At 45.4% G+C, this 15,543-nt stretch overlaps 1 protein-coding gene across 1 annotated transcript in view; it reads left to right on the top strand.

Annotated features, from left to right (window-relative positions):
• The first annotated feature begins 4,741 nt into the window (after window positions 1-4,741).
• The window catches only part of angpt4 (angiopoietin 4), a 52,114-nt gene continuing 41,312 nt past the window's right edge, over window positions 4,742-15,543 (top strand). The window contains exon 1 of the mRNA XM_061220354.1: window positions 4,742-4,863. The gene's annotated coding sequence lies outside the window, so the exon portion shown is untranslated. The remainder of the gene's footprint in view (window positions 4,864-15,543) is intronic.

The raw sequence follows: 15,543 nt of genomic DNA, 5'->3' as shown, positions 1-15,543 counted from the left end.
ACTGTGTGTCTGTCCAAAACATATCCAATGAGCATCAGTTCTGCGGGCAAAAACGTCTTGTTAATGAGCGAGGTCAGAGGAGAATGGCCAGACTGGTCAAAGCTAAGAGGAAGGTGACAGTAACACAAATAACCACACATTACAACAGTGGACAAGAGCATCTCTGAACACACACTGCATCAAACCTTTACGTAGGCTACAGCAACAGAAGACCAATAAGTCTAAGAAATAAATACTCGATAAAGTGCTCGCTGAGTGTATATTTAACCAGGTGATCGCATTGAGACAGAAATCTCTTGCAAACGAGACCTGAAGACAACACACGGGTTAATGAAAATGGAAAGACTTTACTGCGGTATTGTGGAGAGAGGAGGTGTTGGGGCAGGAGCCCAGTTTTGGGCTGTCTCCAAGGTTCTGTGGAGCTGAAATGAATATCGCCCTGTCACCCAGTGAGACCGAGGCTCAAACTTATTAAAACGCCCGACACTTCAATGAATGAGTTTAACAACCGGGGAGCAACAGACTATAAACATCTCCTCTGTGCATAATTACACAAAAATTATCGGACACATGCGTGTGCGTGTGTCGTGTGCCTGTGTGTGTGTGTGTATATATACACACAGCTTACCCACGTGCGTGTATGTCTACGTGTACACACTCAAACTTATATTATCCCAGGCATGGCAGATGTCAAAAGTGAAGAAACAGATTATTAAATGAACTTTTTCTTCTCTGAACCTGTACACCCTGAGGGCAGAAGTGGCGAACCTGGCAGGCATGAGCGGTCGTATGTGTGCTGGTCCGGGCCAGACGGAGAGGAAGGCAGAGTTATGAAAGGGCGTGTTTTTCTGCTGGGGAGCAGGATGGGCAAGCGAGGGAGCGAATGCTGCAGAGAGACAGGGCTCGCTAATAACCAGACCTCCCCCAAACTCCCCCCCCACCTCCCCCACCTCCCCACCCCCCCCCAGCAGCCAGATAAGGGGCAGAGCGTTTTCACTTTGGTCATTTCTGAAACTTGACCCCCTGAAGTGGGAGAGGAAGGGGAGCCGTTTCTCTTCTGTTTTCCCTTTTTCGCGAAAGAGATTGAGGGATTCACACAGAGCGCCGTTCCGTTCCGTTCAGTTCCGTTCCGTCGGTGGGTTGACGTCCGCGACTGCAAGACCCGCGTCTCCCCCGGGGGCCTGAGGGAGTTTCGGAGCCGAGGAACCCCCCGGAAAAAAAAGTTGGGGGGAGGGAAAGCGGGGGAAACTGCGAACACAAACAAACAAAAACACAGTAAAAGAAGAATTGGACGGAGAAGGAGCGTTTGGAGGGAAAGGGAGACGTGCGTCGTGAGAGCATCTTTCGGAGTGTCGGAGGCCATGGCTGAGAGGGAGGGCAGTGAGTGAGGGGGTGAGGGGACACACCTGGGCGCAGGTGAGGGTTAGCTGAGCGAGCGGTGGACTGCGGGGGGGCCATGAGACAAGCGGCGCTGGCTCTGAGCGTGCTCCTGGCGGGGGTGGCCGTGGCGATGGCCGCGGGCGGGGGCGGAGGGGGGCAGAGGAGGGGCGGGGAGGGCAGGAAGAGGCTGCACCGCGTGCAGCACGGCCACTGCAGCTACACCTTCGTCCTGCCCGAGCTGGAGGCCTGCAGGGGCCCCGATCGCTACGGCAACATCAACGCCGCGCAGCGCGATGCCCCGCCGGCCGAGGGCGGGGCCGGCTCCGCCCACAAGCTGCAGCTCCTGGAGACGGCCATGGAGAACAACACGCAGTGGCTGCAGAAGGTAGGAGCCCACGCCTGTGTGTGTGTGTGTGTGTGTGTGTATGTTTGTGAGTGTGTGTGGGTGCAGCGTGTGAGTTTGTGTGTGGGTGTGTGTGTGTGTGTGTGTGTGTAAGTTTGTGTGTGTGTGTGAGTTTGTGTGTGTGTGTGTGTGTGTTGGTGTAGTGTGTAAGTGTGCCTGTGTGTGTTGGCATGCATGTGTGCATATGTGAGTGTGTGTGTCTAGGCGTGCATGTGTGTGTGGGCCTGTGTGTGCAGTGTGTGTGAGCGTGTGTGTGCATGCGTGTGTGTGTCTAGACATGCGTGTATGTGTGTCCAGTATGTATGTGTGTGAGAGAGGGTGGAGATCCACCACAGACCTGAACTGTTGAACCATGTCTAAGATATCAGACAAAATTACAGTCACATAACATACCGAGTAGTGTGTGAGAATCTGAGAAGTCGGAAAGATGAGTCACTTTTTATTGTGATAACAGGTGTTACATAGATAAGCAGAACATTCTCTAGCCTTCTACAAACGCGTTGTCTTAGCTGGAGCCAAAATCCTTCATCCCTAGTCCCATATGTCAGATAGACAGACAGGCTTTATAAATACCTGACTCTGTCGCCGACAGCAGACGTCCACAAACAGCATTCACATGTCGCCATGACAACCAGATGAGCGAGCGCATGACACACCAGCGTGGGTACTGACACATGCCAGATCCGCTGCAGCTCGTTGCTCCCCCAAAATACATGAGCACACAGATTATTACAACCAGAAAACATTACGAATTCAGATCAGACGTCTCTCCTCGTTAAAGCGGACACAGTCGACTGAGCGTTCGGCTGATTGAAAACAGACTGCGGGCTCAGGAGTGAGCTAGCTGGGGCGAGGTTTAACCGATTTGCTAAAAATGACTGTTGGAGATAAAATACAAGATAGCGAGCCTGTGGGTGGCGATTGTTAATTGAATCATTTTTGCGATGTTGTTGTGGATTTCAACGTTAATAGGATGACCAGCACAGCACACCAGGGAAAATGAGCTTGTCACAACAATAAAAAGTACAAATGAAAATAATGTGGAATAGATAGCATCTGCGCAATGAATGTGTTTAGTGACACTATGCTAGTATCACATTTCTGATCAATCAATTATGCCAAACAAAGAGGTTGCCTGGGGTCATCGTTGGAATAAAGATGCTGTGTTTATAGATATGACTGTCCATTGAATGGACACTTTTATTTCTTCTATAACAAAACATGTGGTCTATGTCGTAGTTGATATAGTAGATATCACTGTCCTTTGGAATGGTAGTGTGGGCGGACTTTCATGTCTGATGGCTTGAGTGGTCTTAAATAAAGTGTGGGTGTGTATGCATATCTGTGCATATATGTGTGCGTCAATGTGACGTGTGTATGTGTGTGTTTGTGTGTGTGTGTGTGCGTTAGTGGGAGTGTGCATCTGTGCGTGTGTGTGCATGTGCATCTGTATGTGTCAGTGTGTGTGTGTGTGTGTGTGCGTGCGTTAGTGAGTGTGTGTGTCTGTGCGTACGTGTGTGTCCGTGTGTCAGTATGTGTGTGCGTCTTTGTCTTTTCTGTCAATGTGACTGTGCGTGTGTATGTGAGTGTGTGTGCATGCGTCAGTGCGTGTGTCAGTGTGTGTGTTTCCGTCCGTGTGTGTGTGTGGTTTTCGGGTGAATGGAGGGGTTGTTTCTGTCAACCTCCCAAGTAGAGAAAGAGTCACGGCGCTGTGGGTCAGGTACTGCGCCTAAGAATGTGGCGGTTTGGCGGTCAGCTCACGCTGACCCCTGCGTGTCGGGGCGATGCGGGTCAGGGCCGGAGTCCCATAATGCACTGGTCAGAGCCGGCGGCCGGGGAACATGTGATGGCAGTCGTCGGAAGAGCGCATAGGAGGCCCTGTGTCCAGTTCACTCATCCCTTCCTTCCTAGGATGTCTGGAAACTGACTAAAGCGTCTGACCTTCAGTTCCTGAAAGGAGGCTCGGCTGCCGGTCAGAACGCTCACACTTTCTGCTTACCGTGTCCGATCGTGAGCGCAATATTTCCACAGAAAAACTGCTCCATGGCTGATTTTTCAACAAGTATACTCACGGTTTAATTAACATGGATTTCAGATTAAGGAGAACTGTTTTATACATAGTATATACAGTATATTCTGGGTAATTCAGATTAATTTCCAATGGAACAGAACTGGTTGACTTGTACACATATGTTCTAGGTATACTTAACATGCAGTAGTTTCAGATGAAGCAGAACTGTTTGATTTATACATAGTATATACAGTATATTCTGGGTGCAATTCAGATTAATTTCAAATGGAACAGAACTGGTTGACTTGTACACATATGTTCTTGGTATACAGTATGGCAGTAATTCAGATGAAGCAGAACTTTTTGCACGTGTACAGTCAATAAATGGAACGTGTCTGTTAATATATTAATGTGTGAAGAATGAATACGTGACAGAAGAGGCCAGAATGTATTAGTGTTGTTAAGCGTGATGAGCAAACGGGGCCCACGTTCGCCGGCTGCAATCTGGCCAGAGCAGAGAGAAGTGGCCCTTTTGATGTAGCCGAGAGCTCTTAATCTGATATCCAGTGAGAGCTTATATCAGAACCGCCCCCCCACCCCCACCCCCGCCTGTTTCCCCAAACGAGGGCCCGGCTTTTTTTTTTCAGAGGACGCCTAGGAAGCCATTTGAAGTGCTGCTTATTTTTTTTCTGTCGTGGCTGTGGCCCAAACAACTCACTGGAAAAGAGGTCCTCTCCGCCATCAAAGACGGCGGGGGCATTACAGATTGCACGTCCCATTTACGACAGCTTGAGATGCGGCCGTGCCTCGGGCAGCGCGGATTCAGGGTTCAGCCGGCTGCCAAAAAACGTAACATTTACAGTTCCCGGCCTGCGCGGAGCGCTGGGGCCGAGGCGTACGGCAACACGTCCGTCTCTCGGCAAGCGCGTAATCGGCGATCATCGGAGCGTCGCCCGGCTCTTTGACGCACTCGCGGACGGACGTGTTTTCCGCTCTGCTTGGCTTCCGCTGTTCCGTGAAGGGCTCTTCAAAGCGGTCGTCTGAACTTGTGTTTGTGAAACCGTGAAAGGTACCCATCGGAATCTTACATTATACAATACTTCATGTGGCGCCCGTGTATATATACGGCGGTCGCTGGAGAGGTAAACGCGCTGATTCGGGAAAAAGAGAGTGTTGCAACATAAGCTCTCCGCTAAGCTGAATTCCTCCGTCGCCAAGCAAGACCTTGTGATGCGGTTAGTGACGAACAAAAGCATTTAAGATCAGCATTCTGATGCGTGGAATACGTACAGTATTCATACTAGGTTTAATGAAGCCTAAATGATATCAGTGGTATTAACAGGTTCATGCAAATTTGCAGATTTACTGTATTTATTTTTCTCATTCCCTTGCTAATGGATTGAGCATTAGAAGGTTCAGTTAAGAGCATTGTAATAATATATATAATTTGTGATCTTACTCCTTAAAAGGTTAACAGTTCTTCCGAAGACATAAACTCAGACTCAGACTCAACTGCTCTGCAGATGAAGCACCTTTCACTGAGACACTATCACACATGACCCTGACAAGCTGTGGGTGACCCAGCTCACTGAAGCAGCTTACATCCATTGGTGGCAGTCAGGCTGTGTACCTAGATGGACAAATGGCTTATGCTCCTCATTTTGCGTATATTTTGGGGCAATTTTCAATACGTTTTATACGACAAATGAATGTATTTTTACTGCCCTGCAATGAATTAGTGACTTGTCCTTTTCCTGCCTACCCCTGCCACACCTCCCATGACCCTGAGCAGGAATAAATCGTGTTAAATAACGGATGGATGGATAGGTGTATTTTGGGTGAGTCAGTATTATTTCAGCGGTGATATACTGACAGACTGAAGAGTCACAGTGATAGCACCAGCTAGAACCTGCATGCCCAAAAAACGGCGATGAGGTAATGTTTTCACCCCCTCTCTCTGAAGAGTCGCTCTTCAGAGGACACGGTATCAGGGTGTCTGCCCGCGGACACGGTGTCGGGGTGTATGCCCGCGGACACGGTGTCGGGGTGTCTGCCCGCGGACACGGTGTCGGGGTGTCTGCCCGCGGACACGGTGTCGGGGTGTCTGCCCGCGGACACGGTGTCAGGGTGTCTGCCCGCGGACACGGTGTCAGGGCAGCCGGCTCGCACAGTCGGGTATGGAGCCTTCCAGAACGATCGCTCCACCGTACGCCGTTTGCGCATCTGGCTTTCGTTATACCGGTTCTCGGGACCGGGGTGTTCGCGGTCATTAGCGCTGGGGAGCCAGCCGTCGGTCTCCCTAGCTTTGCACGCTGTTGGGTAAACCCTGTCAGGCTCGTGTTAGTAGCACCGCTCTGAATTGACATGTTTCTCGTTCCGCGTTCCGCATTCCGTTACGTTACGGTCGCTTAGCGAATCCTTTTATCCAGAGCGATAAAAATAGTGGAGAAGATCAGTGTTACTTTATAGGGGAAAATAAAAATATAATATCGCCAAGAAGGCACACAGGCCAAATGTATTATCTTAAAAAATGGTTGCGTCTTCACGGGAATTAAAACAATTACTGCTCGCAGGAGGAGATACACTAGCCTACAAATTGAACCCAGGTTCCGTCAAACAGACAGCTGCGGCTGCTAAATTCTGAGAATGTTCTCTCTTATAGGTAAAGCTGTGTACAGATTGGTTAATTGTCTCATTGTGCCTTCTTGTGTTACAATACAAATGGCTACGATACGATAGGCACAGAACATTTTCTGTGATGTATACACGACCACTGGAACTGCAGGGCTCAAGTTTGAAATGTTGATATTTATTCAAAGAACAGAACAAGATACATGACTCGTATTAAAATTCACTCACAAATTCTGCTGCTCGGCCATTCCAACCTAATTATTTTAATTTACTGCCTGTTTAACTCTTAATCATAAGAATATTGACGTAGTAAAACCAATCCTACAGTAACAATAGGCACAATTAAATCTATTATCATGGTCTGTTTGTTACAGTAAATGTAGCTTTTTGCTGTACTGTAGCATGATGGATGAAGACTTGGCTTAGGTTAAGATAGAGCAGAGAATGGACATTCCCTTAGGATCTGATCAATTACATATTTTCCCACCAGGGCACCAGGAAGACAAATGATCCACGGATATCAGCTGAATTCCATCCATGCATTAACAAGCCCGCCGCTGTAGGTTTAATCACACTTAATTGGATTAGCGATCACCATTCATTATCCATCCAGAGTTATTCCAACAAGCCGAAAACAAAACGGGATGGAGAACTGCACCCTGAATGGGGCGTAAATTAATCTAATATTCTGAAAGCGCTGCAATAAAAATTCCTTTAAAAATCCTTATTCGGCGATTTCAGTTTAACGGATGGTGTTTCTCCTAATATTAGAGTGTAAAAATAGTTCCCCAGGGGTCGTCATTAATTAGTTACGTCTTCAGCTTGTCATTTTATTCATCTTTGAGCACTTGAGGGAATTGTGCTAAGGAGGAGGAGGCGTCTGGAATGGTAATAGCTCAGGCCGTCGTCTGCGGTGACACTGGTGGAGTAACTGTGGAGAGGGGGGAGGGGCAGAGACTTGTTTCAGACCCAGTTTCGGCCGGCAGGGCCTTTTCCGTGGCAGCTTTGGAAAAAGAAAGATGTTGTTTTTGTAATTGATTACCCCCTTTAGAGGACTGCCATTGGGCCGGGGAAATGCTGAAAAGGAAAAAAAGCTTTTTGATTGGTCCAGTCAGTGGGGCTTTTTCCGTAACAACGTTTGAAAAAAATATGTTGTTTTTGGAATTACTTACCTGCTTTAAAGGACTGTCATTGGGCCAGGGACATGCAGAAAAATGAAAGAGATTTTTGATTGGTTGTTTTAGATGGGTAGTCGTTCTAATTGATGACCATTTCTCAGTGATGCCTAAACCTATGGAGACCCGACAGGGGAAAAAAAAAGTATTTTTTTTGGCACAATACAAGTTTTTTGGAAGGCAAAAACATATTGCAGTGAAAATATTTTCCGAAATATTATTTATATTATTTTTATTGAATGTTCCTTGTAGTGTTGGTTTCAGCATAGTAGAATATATGGTTTTAGAGATTAAGACCAGAGGCTCTTGTCACAGATAGGATTTAAAAAATATATTGCTGGGTCTTAGAAAGACATGGGAGCAAGAGTAAACTTAAAATGAGAAACCTATGAATTCAAATGATACCTCATCAAAGCTTTGAGAAACACATTGCTCCAAGTTTTATGATATCAAACTGAAAGATCAGACTGGATACTGGTGAAGATAAGGAAGTAAGAAGTGTTGATGAGACTTTCTTAGGATGAGACATCTCTTTAAATAGATACCGTTCTCTTGCCTGTAAATGGCCTCTCCTGACATTTCCCTGGTATTAAGTTTGTCAGTCTGAGAATGAAGCTCTTCCTGCAACAATGTGGAAGATCAGTTTGGCTGTCTGGGGGACAATGAAATTGAGCACTCCCTGCTGAGAACGAATTGACCCAATAATTTAAACTTTCGTCTCAAGTGAAGTTTCTGTGCAGTTTTGGCCTCGGTACGCAGTGTTCTGGAAGGGTCACCCCTCTGTAAAAATCTGTTGCCAGGGACCTCTGCTTCTGTCGAGCTCCATCCCCTAATAATCACCCCCAACCCTAGACCCCTATGAATGTCTGTCATGCCAGAATTTGCAATGAGAACTGACCGTTAAACCTCTGTTAAACACTGGCTGGAATTCAATCGACATTGGCCCTTAACTTTGACTACCTAATAAAAGCAGGAATTATGTTTGTTTTTTTTGGTGTTATTATTCAGAAACAGTTTGGCAAGTTAGTTTTATCCTAACTGACTTTGCAAAAGAAAACTGTAACATTTGCGTTTACTTGTGAGTCAAAGTTAAGGACAAATGTTCACTGAATATTTCAGAGTTGAACATAAAAGCGAAAATAAAAGCTGTTAATAATTACTGTGATAAGTCAACGTGGTAACACTGAAGTAGCTAGTTGGTTGGTTTCCCACTCCAACACAGTCCTGCAAGCTCAATGCCTGAACCAATGAAAGGTATTGTACCCAAGAGACAAAAGAGCACATTATCATGACATCATTGGGTATGCAGAGGCCATTCAGAACAAAGCCAGAAATGATTACTTAAACGGAAGGGGGAATAGAAAGATGGCCACTAACCAAACAGTTAAACTGACACACCAGAGCTCTAATATCTGATAGTGATGTTACCAGAATGTCTTGGGGAATATGCAACTCACAGGCTAACCATGTACACTTATAAACACATTCACTTAATCTTTTTATCAGAATATCATCAAATTTGCCGTATTTCTGTAGAAGAGTATATGCCAGTACAAGGTGTTTCCAGGCACCAGTCTCCATCAGACACTTGGGCTTTTCAAGAAGTTCAGTCCCTGGGCTGTTAAAATAAGTTTTACAGTAACTTGTAAGCTCCTGGTGAAAAAGGCAGGGGGTGAGGAGGGAGATGGTTGGGGGGGGGGGGGGGGGGGGTTCACAGGTTTTTGGGGCCTAACAATGCCAAAGAGCATCTGTTTTGTGAAGAACCCCCACATGAAGAACAACATCATACTTACAGATAAGAGGTGCTGCAAGATCTCCATCATCAGACACCAGACACCAGACCTGCTTTAATCAGGGCTACTGCCTCTCGTGCCCCTCCTGCCCCCTGACCCCCCACCTTGGGGCGAGCCTTTCTGAAGCAGCAGATAAACCCCAAGGTATGTTTTAGAATCTGGAAGCCCTTTTGAAAGCAGATTCGCCTGGAGATAAACCGGGGGGAAAAATGGCAGGCACGCAAACACGACTCCTCAACCAGGAGATCACAGGGAGGTATCTCTTGGAAACCCCCGCACCTCCCACCCTCTCTTTCATCAGTGAGACATTGTCCCACTTTGGGTGCATTTGTTCAAGTTTCTTGGACAAACACGGCGCACGGTGGTTGTGAACTCATGAGACACCATCTGGATGTTGGAAAAAGAAAAGAAAATCCCAGTGGAATGGGAGAATGACAAGAGCAACAGAAAAAAATGGTGAATCAAAGCCAAACGATTGCGCTTTGTTTGGAAAGTGCGAACGGCTCATTGATAACCTATTGATGATGTTCAGCACTCTGTTTTGGAACAGCTTGCCTGGCACTGCACTGTGCATATACTCTACATGAGATTAAGCAGCTTTATTATCTCAAAACATAAAAAGCCAAAGGCTGCTCTGAATCCCTGGGTCTGCCTCAGCTGGCCTTACTCACAGTCCTCTGGCCCAGCTTTGGCCAGAGGACTCATTCTCTGACCTGATGGATGCGTGACCAGGGTTACTCCAGGGCTGCTACAGAGGGGCACAGGGCTACCACAGGGCTGCTACAGAGGGGCACAGGACTACCACAGGGCTACTCTAGGGTAGCGCCGGAAATACGCCAGGGTTACTCCAGGGCTGCTACAGAGGGCTACAGGGCTACCACAGGGCTGCTACAGAGGGGCACAGGACTACCACAGGGCTGCTACAGGGTGGACACAGGGCTACTCCAGGGCTACTCTAGGGAAGCGCCGGAAATACGCCAGGGTTACTCCAGGTCTACTCTAGGGCAGCTCTAGAGGTACTCCTGGGTTGCTAAAGGGCTACTCTAGGGCAGCTCTAGAGTTACTCCAGGGTTGCAACAGGGCTGCCCCACGGCTGGTACGGCACTGCTCCTGGACTGTCCTTATCCACTAGAGGCAGGCTCGTGTGCCCTTAAAAGTGTTTTCATTCCTGACAATGCAACTCTGAATTTGCGGTCTTCATTGTGAAAAAAAGGTTGAGAACAGTGTTGATGTATTAAAATGAATAACTTTTTGACCAGCTCACTGCTCACTTTAATAAAAAATATCACCAGGGAACATTCACAGCAGTGTGCGGGTATCACTTTCGTTTTCTCTTTATTTATCAAGCACCTGTGCTAAATACAGAAATTTGGATGTGGTGTGTGCTTGACCCTGTTTTATATTAGCGAAATGTTTCCCCCCCCGAGAAAAGAACCGAACTGACCCTCACCCAAGGCCTCATTTATAAATGTTGTTGGAGGTTCTACACACAAAGATTACTTATGCACAAAAGAGGAAACGCACTGATTCCTGATTCACAAAGCCGTCCATACACTCGCCTGAATGAAATTCTCTCTTCATGAATCACAATCAACTCGACATTTTGTAAGGTTAATGCTCACAATTAACCGTAAATACAGCAGTTAATGGAATGCATGTGTCAATGCATGTGAATATGAATATGATATGCGTTGAAATCAGCTTGTCATTCCAGTGAATTGTCAGGGAAAATGGAGGCGAAACAGAGAAGAGAAACTTTGTGGAGTGTGAAATCGAGACGCACATATGGAAGTTGAGGAGAGACAGGCTGTGTTGTCTGATGGAAATACCTCTGACATAACCAATGAAAGGAAATGTGTTCAGTGTTACAGCAGTCAAATGACTTTGGATGTAAAGCGGGGATCTAAACAAGTGCCCACAGTACCAATTTTGAGATAATCTTAATCTAGATTCATGTGCTTCTGCACTGTGGGACTCTATAACACCTTCCTGATGGCATAAGATGTAACACACAAGGTGTTACCAGCAATATTGTTCTTTTTCTGACAGTCTGGATGCTTAAGTATGGATATTCAGACACCAAAGAGAGAGAAAATACTTTGGCCAGGATGTTCCTTTGACTTAGGCCTGGATGCATGATTATTGGAAGGCTGTGGACTTTGTTATGAAGTGAATGAATATGAGTGGAATGGGCCTATAGGACACTTATGTGTGTTTCACTACTTTGCCTTTGCAGTCGCCATTTTCTACAAAATGTGCAGAAATGTGTGTGCATATGGGTCGTAGTTTGCATAAACGTTTTGAAGTCCCCAGGGAAAGTGGCATTTCTTGTGTGTTTTGTGTGGATGCACCGTTTAGAAACGAGGCCCCCAGTGCCTAAATTCTGCATGATTGACAGTCCTTACTCATTGCTTCTCCCATTCAAAATTTACTGAGTGATTAGTATGGGTCATTTTATTTGAAAAGCAGTTTAGGGCCGGTCACAGATGGAGCTTTGTATAGAGGACTAAGCTTAATCTGTGAGACCGGCCCTTAGTCTTAGTAAAATGGCAAACATGAGTGTGTTCTCTGTGCTGCATCTCGAGTAAGCTGGGCTGGCTCCGTTAGCCGCTCTTGCTTGTGAGTTCATTCCGCACATGTCTGTTTATTTTCCTTCCCGGTGCTTTATGTTTAAGCCTCAGATGGAATTTGGCACCAATAATGTTTTTGTTTTGGATTGATTCATATTACCAGACTGTCATAACATCAGAGTTTCTAATGTATTATTTATTTACCGAGAAATCTAATTATCAAATGGTTTCAGTCTAAAATTAAGTCTGAATGAAGAACGTCTTGGACGTCAGTGGAATCGAGAAGGCCGGGCATCTTGTGATGTGGCCCGGAAGTGAGTCAGAGAGCATGAGCATGAGCAGTGCAGACTAGGGTTGCCAGATGTGTGGTTTTCACGCCTAATTGGGCTAGTTTTTAGATTTAGGTGCGGGTAGAAAAAGACTGGTTGTGGGTTGTGGTTTTTTGGGATAATATTTAGCAAGCTTGTGGCTGCTGAGAAGTCAAGCATTTTTCGACTGTCGTCCAGACAGCACAGTAATGAGGGGCAGTTGTATGCAATAGGTTATGACACTGCCCGTCATTCCCCTCTGCACAGCATCATGATTTGAACACCAGCCCGCCTCACAGGCCTGCATTGGCTTTGGGTTACCTTTGTCCCCTTTTGTGGAGGTTTTCAATGACTTTTGGGCAGAATTTTTTTTTTTTGGACCTGGCAACCATTGCACACACTGACGTCTGTGTGTGAACTCACTGGCACAGGATTCTCTGACAGACCTGTTTTTTCTTTTATTAGCTAAGGGCACAAGATGAAAGAGGGTTTAAGACTTACATCCAAAATCAAATTGACAGACTTTTTTCTCCTGTTAATGTTTATAGACCATGTGCATCAAAAAATACCTAACATTATACTACCTGGCTTATGACGGTCTTTACAATTGAGAAACTGGAGGATTTGGTATTGGATGTTTTGAAGACCATACAGTCAGCACTTTATTTGGTATTTATGCTTAAAGTAAAAATGTTCCTAATAAAGTGCTTGGTGAGTGGAGTGCATACAGTAGATGAGCAATAGATAAACATATTAACCACCGGTACTTCTGTTCATCGGACTGCCAATCCAAGTTAACTTTAAGTGGATATAATAATTAAAAAAAACATTTCATTATTTTCCTGTTCATAAATTTTATCTTGTGGCTTAATGACCATGAAATGTAATGAAAGTGAAACGTGATGCGGCCGGCTATTGGCAGGCTGGAATTAAAGGGCTATTTTATATCAAAATACACGTACAGTAGTCCAGGTGCCTTCTGGGATGATGGTAACCATAATGTATGGTTGTACCTCTCCTGCATTCATTAATTATTTCCTTAGAATGTCAGGTATTATAGCATGTTCAGCTTAGCAAGTTAGGCCAGTGAATCAAAGTTTTTTTTCATGACCACATACACAGACAAAAACACACACATATACACACACTAATACTGTCCTAAGGACGTATGACTGTACATTACACTGGTGCTAGTGAGAAATGATGTTAGGCTGAATCACTTCAAACGGGGTTCAGAAAAATCACCTGAAATGAATTTGTCTGGAAACCGAGATGTATTAAGGATAACGTAATCCAATAAGGACCAAATCAATAAGTAATCCGGTGTCTGGCATGCTCGTCCCGTAGACTGATCTCAGGTCAGTTTGCTCAGATCAGGATCTTAAGCAGGCATGTAATCGGGGTTCTGCTTCAGTAAACCCTGCAGGTCCAATATAAATACCGCTGAAGTGAGAAACAGCAGCGGACAGCGACCGGGCGAGCGGCGAGCTGGTTCTCGTTAAACTCCTGAGCGCTCGTTAGTGTTGAAGAGCAGCCGTCGCGACTGACTGATGTGTTTTGGGAATGCGTAGTTTAACAACATAACGGCGCTCTGCTGTAGCCCGTTCAAGACTGCGCTACAATCGGCAAACAGGAAGTGATGGTATCGGTTTCATCCCTCAGACAATGGCCTGCATTCAATCAACATTTGTCCTTAACCTTTTCTTGAAAGCGTGACACTTTTTCTTCAAAAACTCGGCTTGGCATGGCAGTTTTAGCGATCGTTGAACTTGCCAAACTTGCATTTGTGAGGAAACAAATAATAATTATTGCTTTATTGTAATGTGTTAGTGAAGGTTAAGGACAAATGTTGTTTGAATCCCAGCCAATATCTGCTCAGATAAAAAAAAGTCTGACCAGACCTCGATGTATTATTCTCAACCCAGATTAGAATCGCAATATTAGAGAAATACCAGCGGTTGTGTTTCATGTTGACAGGAAAGGAAATTAATGATCATCCAGCAACCGTGTTCGCCCCCCCTGGCTCCAGAGGACCAACCCAACCTACAGCACATTAATGGCGGCCATTATGTAGGCTCCACCCTGTCTGTCTTCATCCCTGGGGATTCTGGTAAATTGAGTGACACCAACAAAATGAGCTGCTACTGGAAAGTCCATTTCAAAAAAATGGGGTGGAAAACGACTCCCAGTTTGAGTCAACAAGTAGTATAGTTCAACTATTCCTGTGCATTACATGTAAGTAGGGACTAGAGAATAATTTTTCTCAAACTGAGATTTGTGCAATTATTTTATTAGTTTTGTCAAATTTCCCTGTGACCCTATTTTCCACTTACTGCATCTCTTAAAGTCCAGAGGTGGTGTGAGATTTCACGGGTGGCTTATTATTATTGGTAAAACAAACACACAGTCGAAGAGAGGTGAAGCTATGCTGTGTTAGCCACACGTTTAGGGTCTAGTTCGAGTGCGCTGAATAAGGTGTCCTTATCATCCTTGCTGAAAATCTCATCTGAAACCAGTTTAAACTGGTTTAAGATGTGTTTTCAACACTTCAACACTAAGCGAGTCACCATCTTACTTATATAGTCAGGCAGTCCACCAACTGACCACTTACACTACCAGCGTAGCCAGCTTTGTCCAGCTAGAGGCCAGCTTTGACCAGCCACAGACCAGCTATGACCAGCTAGGCAGTGTCAAAGGCACACTTTAAACCATTTTATAATCCCAGCTGGTTTTCGCATTGGATTATATATTCTTCTAATAGTTGTATGAAGCTGTCATATTTTGTACCCAACACAAATGCAGGTGACACAGACTTTCTCTCATATGATTCCTTGGTAGTCCTTACGCAAAGTGCACATAAAGTGTATTTTTAAAGCGCAAAATTCACACCAGTTAAATTGCGCTTGACATAACAGTAAATCCCAAGGTGTTACTTGCCGACACTCATTTGGCCTTTAAAACATTCATCACACATGTATACATGGAAAAACAAATCCGTTGCCAAAAACATTGCTGACTTTTGCGAGCTACTTCCTGTGACCCTTCACCTCTGTTTTACCTCTGACCTACAGTTAGAAGGTTAAGGATTTGAGGAACAATAAGCCCTTGCTAGTGCAGACACAATGGAGTTTGGGTTTGTTGGAGTGGCACAAGTCCACATCTGGCGTTTTGCGGGGAATATTAAAACACATTTAACACTAGTGAAATGTCCATAACCGAACCAAAGGCATTACAGAGGTCTAGGCTCTGCATATAGATCTATGTCTATGTCT

The sequence above is a fragment of the Conger conger genome, chromosome 14, assembly GCF_963514075.1.
Source record: "Conger conger chromosome 14, fConCon1.1, whole genome shotgun sequence".
NCBI lineage: Eukaryota > Metazoa > Chordata > Actinopteri > Anguilliformes > Congridae > Conger > Conger conger.
The sequence above is the reverse complement of the archived record's forward strand: the minus strand, read 5'-3'. Positions and strand labels throughout refer to the sequence as shown.